Source organism: Rhinopithecus bieti, unplaced genomic scaffold, assembly GCF_001698545.2.
Source record: "Rhinopithecus bieti isolate Rb0 unplaced genomic scaffold, ASM169854v2 scaffold_12859, whole genome shotgun sequence".
Classification (NCBI taxonomy): Eukaryota; Metazoa; Chordata; class Mammalia; order Primates; family Cercopithecidae; genus Rhinopithecus; species Rhinopithecus bieti.
In genome coordinates, this window is record NW_016807388.1 from 499,983 (window position 1) to 508,145 (window position 8,163).

General features: G+C 47.3%; 1 protein-coding gene across 7 annotated transcripts in view; it reads left to right on the plus strand.

The window, feature by feature from the left end:
• Positions 1 to 144: 144 nt before the first annotated feature.
• Positions 145 to 8,163, plus strand: part of PRR5L (proline rich 5 like) — a 97,422-nt gene continuing 89,403 nt past the window's right edge. For 3 of the 7 annotated variants that reach the window (XR_001887268.1, XM_017881632.1, XM_017881639.1), the window contains exon 1: positions 438 to 784. The gene's annotated coding sequence lies outside the window, so the exon portion shown is untranslated. Of the gene's footprint in view, positions 221 to 437; positions 785 to 6,043; positions 6,169 to 8,163 lie in introns of those variants that run through there. The other 4 variants (XM_017881633.1, XM_017881638.1, XM_017881635.1 and 1 more) reach the window with 4 other exon arrangements.

Below are 8,163 nucleotides of genomic sequence, written 5' to 3' on the forward strand. Positions count from 1 at the left end.
AAAAAAAAAAAAAAAAAAAAAAAAAAGAAAGAAAGAAAGAAAAAAAGTTCGAGGCTCCAGTCCTCTATTCAGCTCCGCCCTGCTCCTTTCAAGTGAGCCCCAGAATCACCTCTTGGCTTGACAGTTTCCCATTGCGGGGCAGCAGGGCCAGGGAGCTGCAGATCTCTCCTTGTGTGAGAGAAACACAAGCGCGGAGCTCCCTTGACCTGCATCCTCCTCGGTATTTTTTGTTGTTGTTGTTAAGTCAAAAAGTTTGGGTTTCCTGAAATCGTTGAACTGGATTTAAGTGCAGGGCCCCCCTCTCCGCTCTCCCCAGCAGGATGAGAGTTGCTGAAGGGGAGGAGGAGTGGGATGGTGTGAAGTGAGGTGGGGGCCGTTGGAGAGAAACTAAAGCGAGGTGCACGGGACAGGAAAAGTGGGAGGAGGAGGAAGAGAGGAGAGGGAGGAGGGGGAGGAGGAGGCCGTAAGATGAGAGAGGAGGGAAACGTGTCACCAGCCCGGCTGTGGGAGCTCCGCGGCCGATGCGTTTGTTGACTAGCTCTGGAGAGGAACCGAGGCTGGACGAGACCCCATCGGAGGGCAGAGCTGGGGGAGGAAGGAGGGAGGGAGGGAGGGAGAGCTGGGCAGAGCGCGACGGGGAGAACCATCCAGGTCGCTCATTTCTCCCCGGTGAGAAAACTTCCTCGGGAAGACCGGAAACTTTTTCCTAGGCGTGCGGAGTCTGGGGCGGAGGCGAGCGGCGGGTGTGCGACTCGGTGTGATTCACGCCGGACACCCCAAGGAGGTGAGTGGTGGGTGGGGGGCGTCTCTGGGAGGGGCCGGAGTCATAGGCTCAGCAACCGCGCAGGATTGAGCAGAAAATTACCGCGCACTAATCTCACCCGGCGCGGCGGGGCGGGGGTCGGGGGAGGAGCTGGGGAAAAGTGTCACATTTGGGGGGGCAACCAGGTGGGAACTCCTGCATGGTTAAGGATCCTCCGATCGGACGCTGCAGGCAGGCGTAGGGGATCCTACTCGCGACCACCATGGTGGGGCGGTGGGCAGGCCACGCTGCCGGTCTGCTGTTTAGGGTGGCTGAGGTACCGCCGTGGGGTGGGATCGGGATGCTGGTGATCACGGGACCTAGGCTGAGCCGGGAGGTCGAAAAAGAAAGTCGGCTTGTTTGACTCTCTTTTTCTCCGTCGGTCTGGGGCGCAAATCTAAAGAGCTGTCCCCGCTTAAGCGCGGGTGATTTCGCGCCTGCAGCAGCCTTTTCCCGGCCGTCCCCCTTTTTCTGGAAGGAGGCGAGGGAGAGAAGGGCAGGGAAGGGAGCCACTTTGTCCCGTGCGCTGATGCACACGCGCGCTCTGCGGACTAGGGCGGGCCAGGGCCCAGCCCGCGGGGACCCCGCCGGGACGGGCTGCGAGCAAGCCCTGGGACGGCCCAGCTGCGGACCCCGCGCTGGGAGGCCGCAGTATCCCCCTTCGGTTTTATTTCTCCCGCCTGCCTTCCTTATGGCGAGACTGTCCTCTGCGCGCCTACTGTGCGCGCACGCCGGGCTCGCTGCACGCAGGGGGCGCTCTGGGGACCCCGCCCCGGCAGCTAGGACCCTGCCTGCCCAACCCTCCGGCCGGTTTTCTTAGAGGCCGCCGCCCGGGATGGGACCAGGCTGTGTGCTCGCTAACTGTGCTTCAGGAATCGGCTCTGGGATGCCTTCCTGTCTGGCAATAGGGGTTTCCCCCAGTTCCACCCAGCCCCTGTCCTCGGTCACATGCCGCCGCCGCCTCTTCCTCCGCGGTGTCGGGAGCCCGCGTTTTGTTTGTCAGCAGTTAGGCGGTGAGTATTTATAGACGCCACGGCAGTCCTGCGGTGTGCAAGGTTTCAATTACTGCGATGCGCTCCACAAGACGAAAGGTTCACGCGCTGCGTCTGAGCTGCACGTCTGCCCCGGAGACCCGCGTGGAAAAAACTTTGGGCTGGAATCTCCGGGCTTCCCTGCTTGGGCGGAGTTCTGGACCTGTTGCCCAGACGACACGTGCACATTCAGATGACCCATACTAAGGACCAAAGGGATGCCACCGGCCCAGTGGACGCCTTCAATCCCCCACCATCCTTAAGGGACCCTTGCTGATCAAGCCCGCGAGACTATCATTTTTGACCTCTCTTTGGTGATCCTGACCACTGTAGAAATTTGCAGTCATGACATTTCATTGCCCTACATACTGCAAAATGTCAAAGTGCTGAGCTGTGGTAAATTGCTCTGGGGTGGAAGGCGCTGTTACAACACGAAGCAGCTAGCGGGTCAGACCGGAGGGGGAATGGAGCTTGCAGAAACTAATTTAGCCCCATTTAAAATTTAGCCCCTGGTAAGGTTCTCAGTTCGACTGAGGAAGGTGCAGGGCTCCTGTCTGTGGAACCTGGCTGGTTAGTCTTCTCTGGTTGCAGCCCTAGAATCAGGATCAAGGGTGCTGTTTAGAGCGGTTTCTGTAGAATGTAGCTTTGCAGATAAGGGAAGTGATGCTTCATCAGTCCACAAAGTTGTCTTTAGTTTTTCCAACTGCAGCCATTGCTCTTTGAGTATGTTACTGATGCTTCTAACAACTGGAACCATTAATATGTAAAAGAAGAAAGGCACTAGAAATAAGAAAGTCAAAAAAGGCTTAGTTTAGACTAGTTTGTTTCTCAAGGGACGGACCTCATTTCTTTCAGATCCAGCCGGCCATGGATATATATTTATTTCTGTGGGTGAAATTTCAATAATGTTCTGTGTTTGAACATTACAATATGTGCCACTTGTTTTAAAAAGGGGAAAGGTGCAAACACCTCTTGAGGTCTTAAAATGTTTTAAACTTTGCACTGAGAGACTTTGATAATATTATATACTCCTCATGCAAACAATGATATAGGTACTATTATATCCCTATCATATAGATGAGCCCACTGAGGCTTGGAGAATTTAAATAATTTGTCTAAGGCCATAAACACAGGGATGGAGCTGAGAATGGATTACAGATTTTTACTCCAGACTTGTAGTCTGGAGATGTCTTTCCCTTCAATTCTCCATTGTTGATTAGCTCACATTATAGTTGATTAGATTGATGGTTTTTAATTTATTTTTAAAATTTAACAGAGTGTTACAAATTGGCTCAGTTATTGGGGAAAAAAGCCCTAATCTTGTCTTTAGAAAACCATTACACTGATTATCTGAAAATCTCTTGCTAATAGTCCAGACCTAAATTATAATCCTCACTTTGCTCCTTGACTTAATGTATCTTCAACATTAAAGCCATTTATCTTTAGAGAATTGAATTCAGTAAGGACTTTGTGGATTACTTAATTTTTTTCAGATTTCTCCATACTAATGATTTGTAGGTATGCATGTGTCTGTTTTCCTGTGGCTGTTCCTTTCGTACAAGGTGAAATATGCTGAAATTTCTCTTAAATTGCAGCCTTTTTCCTTTTCATTCTTTCTGCAGAGCTAGACCCAATACAGAATTGATTTGAAAAATAGTGTGTGAGTTCCTCTGAAAGATCCCTACAATGTCTAATGTTCATCATTAAAGGTTTGTTCTCAAGAGTTGCCTCTCTCTATGGAAAATGTAAATACATGTTAAAGGTAATGCTTGTAGAAATGACCGTTTGTTAACAAGTCAGTGTGAATTAATATGTTAGTTGCTGAAATATAGGAATAAAATATTTTGTGGATTTTGTACATAATACGGGTTTTGGAATTGGGGAACAAAGAGAGCAGTACCCTGATAAGCAGAAAGCACTGTTTTACAAGAGATTTCACATGGAGCCAAGGAGGGGAACGGATGGCAGTGATGGGGCATCAGAGGTGAACTTGAGTTAATTCACATTTTTGTCAGTACCTGGGGATCCAGGATTTACTTTGTAACTTGTACAGTTAAAGCAAATGAGCTGACTTACTTATTGGGCAACTTCTGTGAGCCAGCTATAGCTATGGTAATGGTATTCGTGCCTCCCAACAACCCAGGCAGGAAGATATTATTTTCTCTATTTTCAGATGAGAAAACGGAAGCTCAGAGAGGGTTGTTACTCTTCCAGTGTCACACAGCCATGAACTCAAGCGTCTTGCTCTTTTCAGTACATTTTGATATCTACCCTTGAAGGCCTTCCATGGAGAACCCAGGGTCCCAAGTTCTCAAGAAAATCCTAGTGGTTCACATGGAAGTTTCTGGATCGGAAGTTTCTGGATCAGGAGTCAAGGCTGGAGCTATTCAGGGACTGTAAAATGAGGGGACAGGAGGTGGGTGAACAATGAAGCCTGAAGGGACAGTCTGGATAATTCTTACAGTAGTGATGCCACAGAATAAGGAAAGTCACGCCCTGTAGTTATTGTGAATATAGAGAATTACTAGCATTGGCCTGGGCGAGGATGGCTGTCACACTGCAGAACACACCAGACGAGGTTCCCAGAAGAGAAGAGTGGGGAAGTGTCTCCACCTCCCTCCCGATGTCTTCTGCTGCTCGATGTTGGCTTTATAGACAATATAAATTAGGGAGCCTGTGGGACCTGTTTCCATTTTAATTAGACTTGGCCCTTTGAGGTTCCAGTCACCCAGTCTCCCTCTTTAAATATTCTTTTTTTATGCTTTGCCAGTTTATGGCCTTTGTAGATCAGTCCTTGGATTTCATGTACGGGAGACAGAAAGAGAAAAAAAAGCAAAGGTTAGTGATTACCTAAATTGGATTAAGTTCTGTCTAGCAGCGTTTAAAGAAATGCCACTTGCTCCCTAATTATCATCAACTAAGAATTTAAACGGTCTATGAAATTTAAGCTGACTTTTTTTTTTTTTAAACTCCCTGAAATTTCCAGCTGTAACATATTCTGAGATTTTAGAGGCTTTTATATATTCTTCTAATGTGTAGAGGACATTCTCTGCTTCCCCCCCCCCCTTTTAAAAAATATTGCATTTCTAGAGCAGGGTAATAAATGACATCACTATATACTAACTTCATTAAAAAGCAGAAGCTCACAGCTAGGCTCAGCTAGAAGGGTTTGTGGAGAGCGGCAGAAACGCGTCTGACTGTGGCCTGTGGGAAGACCTGATAAACATCTACCCCCTCCAAACAACCTGTCGTTATTATTTGTTCAATTTATTTAGCATATAATTATATGTTACATAAAATTATGTATTTACTCATGTATTAAACTTGCAAAGCTTTCATTCTTCTTTTTCTCTCCTCAATTTTGAGGTGCGAATATATTTCCCTCACCCACACATCAATATTGTGGTTTCACTTTAGTTGGTTGCCGAATGCCAGCAATACTTCCACTTTTCCGTTCTCTCCTTACTTTACCTATTACAGAACTTTCTCCAACTTTGCTGGTTCTTTTTTTTTTTTTGAGACGGAGTCTCGCTCTGCTGCCCAGGCTGGAGTGCAGTGGCCGGATCACAGCTCACTGCAAGCTCCGCCTCCTGGGTTTACGCCATTCTCCTGCCTCAGCCTCCCGAGTAGCTTGGACTACAGGCGCCCACCACCTCGCCCGGCTATTTTTTTGTATTTTTTAGTAGAGACGGGGTTTCACCGTGTTAGCCAGGATGGTCTCGATCTCCTGACCTCGTGATCCGCCCGTCTCGGCCTCCCAAAGTGCTGGGATTACAGGCTTGAGCCACCGCGCCCGGCCTGCTGGTTCTTTTCGACACAGGATGCGTCCCGTATTTTGTTGATGGCATCTTTGACAGCAGTTGGGTTTCCAGCAAATACTAGGATTAAGGGACTGCACTGCACTCAGCTGTTTAGGAATTGGAGTATATGTCAGCTTAAGTTGAGCCTGGAAGAATAGCTGAAAGGATTTGTTTTTGTCTTCTTCCCAAGGACAGAGGGCAGGGTAGGGGTGGGTGGGGAGGGGGAGAAAATCTACCATTGGCTCTGATGTGTGTCTGTATCAGACTGAACTAGGCTGTCTCAAACCCTGTCACAACCTGCTTATGACTTCAGCCGCGTAAATCCTTGGTGTAAACCCTTTTACGCTTGCCATTTAATTCTAAATACTTATTTGGAACTGGTTCAATATCTTTCCCCAGATGTCTTTGGGGAGACCATATTGACTGCTGCTGTCATTTTGGAGAACAGTTTCATCATGCGAGCTCCTGGACATCACCACTATGGGAGCAGTATGGCCGCTTTCCTTGTAAAACATCTCGCAGGCTGAATTAGTGGGTAAACATGGTACTCTTTTGTGGTGTTTGGGATAATTTTTTATTATTATTATTATTCACCAACAGGACAATAGATTCCTTTCAGGCCTCTCCACCCGCTGGGCGTGGTGGCTCACATCTGTAATCCCAGCACTTTGGGAGGCTGGGGTGGGTGGATCATGAGGTCAGGAGATCTAGACCATCCTGATTAGCATGGTGAAACCATGTCTGTACTAAAAATACAAAAAATTAGCCGGGCATGGTGGTGCGTGTCAGTAGTCCCAGCTGCTGGTGAGGCTGAGGCAGTAGAATCGCTTGAACCCAGGAGGCAGAGGCTACAGTGAGCCAAGATCGCATCACTGCACTCCTGCCTGGGTGACAGAGTGAGACTCCATCTCAAACAAAAGAAAAGCTTCCCACCAAGGTTGGTATCAACTTTTCAGAGAGGCAGAATTGTTAAATGAGCCCTCATTTTGGTCCTAATGGGCATCATGGAGATAACACAGGTTGAGGAATTGAGATCTGCAATCTGATCTCAGCTCTGCCATGAGCAAGCTGTATGATCATGGTGAGTTATTCTGGGCCTCAGTTTCCCTATTTAAAAAGTAATGACTTTGGCCTACCACTAAGGTTCCATTCTGTTCTAAAATTCCTTGATGGCCAAGGAAGCGTGGTCTCGAGCTGTGCTTCTGAAAGTGCATGTGCATCACCTGGAGATCCTGTTAAACCACAGAATCTGATTCAGTAGGTCTGGGCTGGGGCCGGAATGTCTAAGAAGCTCCCAGGCAATGTTGATTCTGTTGGTTCCCAGATCACAATGTGGGTAGCAGGGCACTAGAGCCTTGGTCAGGGCTTCCCAACCTTGGCCCTATTGATGTTTTTGGCAGATAATTCTTTGTTGTGGGGACTGTCCTGTGCATAGTAGGATTTTTGGCAGCATCCTTGGCCTCTACCCATTAGATGCCCATAGCACCCCTCACTCCCATAGTTATGACTATCAAAAAGTGTCTCCAGGCAGTGGGACAAAATCGCCCCTAGCAGAGGACATTGGTCTAGACCAGTGTTACCAAGCCTAGTTGTACATCAGAATCACTTGGAAGATATCTGGAAAGTACAAATTTAGGTATCTTGGACCCAGTGAATGAAAATCTCTAGGGGAGGGCCCAGGAATCTATATTCTTTAAAAATCAGGTGATCGAGATGGCCTGGAATTCTTCTCTTTGAGAGTCTGAAAAAGTACAAGATCTACACCTGAGTTCTGGTGTTATCCCTCCATAGCTATGGGACCACACAGGCAAGTTGCTTAAATGCTCTGAACCAGAAACTCTCCAATTCTAAAATAGGAATAATAATAGTGTCCACCTCCTAGGATTGTTGGTGGTCAAATGGGATAACATGAGGAAGAGCTCTAGTAACTATAAAGTGCTGTGCAGATGTTAGTGGCAAGTGTTATACCACAGGCCTCTGGAGTTTAATTTTTTTGGTTCAATTACTTTTTTTCCCCGGGGCTGTATTTCTTTTTCTTGAGACTTAGCTCTGTAACCTTCACAATATGTCTTTTCATCATTCCTTTGGCCCTCACAGTCAACAGCTGTGTACATTTGTCCCCACTCAGTCTCATGCAAGGGTCTAAAACTGGCAGCCCATGGGCCAAACTTTGGCATCAGACATGTACTGTTTGGCTTGCATTGTATTTCGGGGAAAAGAAGAAAACAAGATGATTTTTCCACTATTTAAAAGTTGGGAGAGTTGACATCTGAACACAGGTTTTCAGCTTTTCTGTAATAAACCAAAAGGAGTCTGAGGACACTCTTTAGTTTGCCACATTCCCCACCTGGCCCGCTAATCTTGTTCACATTCTCTGCTTTGGTCTGCTGTAAGCATTGTTTCCCATCCCAGCTTTAGGCTTTCCTGTCTTTTTCTTTTCTTTTCTTTTTTCTTTTCTTTTCTTTTCTTTTCTTTTCTTTTCTTTTCTTTCCTTTCCTTTCCTTTTCTCTTCTCTCCTCTCCTCTCCTCT